General features: G+C 35.8%; 1 protein-coding gene across 1 annotated transcript in view; it reads right to left on the minus strand.

Moving 5' to 3' along the window:
* LOC119585066 overlaps positions 1 to 1,764 on the minus strand; it is a gene marked incomplete in the record, with an annotated part of 8,982 nt that overhangs the window by 6,266 nt on the left and 952 nt on the right.

Genomic DNA, 1,764 nt, shown 5'->3' on the forward strand with positions numbered 1-1,764 from the left:
CGACCTTGAGCGCCTCCCCGTGCTTGGTATCCCTCAAATTCTTTACTCTTATTGATGAACCTTTGGTTATTTGCTAAAGTACGATTCTTATTCTCCGTCTCTGTCCTGTTGTTATTACTGCCGTTATTTGTTAGATGAAGGTCGTGTAAGTTTGGTCTTCATTGGTTGATTATATAAGATGCTTATTTCCCCTGCCCTTCCTTTTTTTATTATTGATATTGTTATTACTTAGATGGAGGTCATGTGAGGTCAGGATTTATTGGTTAATTGGTTGGTCTGAAGTTTTCTGATATTAGACTGTGTTGAGCGTGTGAGTGAAATAGGGATTTATGTTTTAATTTGAGGTTTAAAATGATGTTGCTTCTTACGATCGTCTGTGCATCTGTAAGCCCCACTGTATCCTGCGCAGTTTGAACGTAAGTGATTGTAAAAATGTGTTGTAAAAATGCGTTGTGATATGGCGAACCTCTTTTAAGTTGAAGTTTTTTATATACTGGCCTTTTTTGCTAATGTTGGGGAAACAAGCTTTTGTGTTATCCCTTTGTGTTACTGACTTTAGATGATGTCGAATTCAATATCTAATAGGCCTCGTAACACCAGAGAATGCACTGTGTCGGCCTGCGTGCCTCGTTCAGTCGTTGTGTTGTCAGCGTACAATGATAATAATAACAATAGGAGGATCCAATATGGTAACACAAAAAACTGAAGTGAACTTGCTATTTCGAGGTTTTCCCCATGGATAATGATAACGCCTGATAATATCTCGAAAACTCTACATTTCCAAAGAGCGTAATTACTGACAGCTGTTCTGACATACGAGGAACGAGGGAACATGTCAACCCTCAATACGATACAATACGATATTCTTCGCACATAATTGCCACAGACCAAATTCATATTTAAATGATGTAGAAATGGGGATATATTATATTATGATAAAATAGTATAATCTACGACTTGCATCAAGGCCATTCACAAATTGTTTATAGTCGAATGGACTACGTTGATTACAGTATAGGTATTTTCTTTACACGATTCGAAAATAGTTTTGATGCGCTCTGCCCACGACTTACTACATTCTTTCATATTTCACAAAGAGTTTTAATATAATCCAACTCCTGGTTCACGAAAGTCTCTGATATATTTTTCGCATGATTCACAAAGAAATTAGATACAGTCTAATTATATTTTACAAAGAAGTGATATGTAGTTTACGGTCGATAATTTCATATAATTCATACACGATTCACAAAATTTTGTAATAAATTTAACATGCTAGTAATTCCATATACCCGTTATTAGCGTGTAATACATTAACATTTTAATTTGTTTTACTTAACTATGGTACCCTACCAGGTTCATAAAGCATTACAGTACTAATTCAAAGTCACTTAACACTATTGTTATATATTTGTTGTATTCTCACAAGCCTTGCATTCATTGATAATAAATACGAAAAGAATACATATCTGGTATTATGAACATTAGTAAACCAAACGCCACACATCCCCATAGAATAACAAATACAAGATAAAGAACAAAATTCCTATAATGGGCCTTCCACCTTTACAATCACTACCGAACCTAGGTGTAATCGTCAGCCACACAACCTATTTGCCAGGAGTCGCTACGCTGTCACCACGACCGTCGTAGAATGAGTGGCGTTGACCTTAGATTGTTCCACGAAGTCACCTACTTGTTAATGAGGTCTTTAAATAACAACGACCGATGCTAATGTCGGTATTTTAACTGATTTTAGCATTC

This window comes from Penaeus monodon, chromosome 19, assembly GCF_015228065.2.
Source record: "Penaeus monodon isolate SGIC_2016 chromosome 19, NSTDA_Pmon_1, whole genome shotgun sequence".
Taxonomy (NCBI): Eukaryota; Metazoa; Arthropoda; class Malacostraca; order Decapoda; family Penaeidae; genus Penaeus; species Penaeus monodon.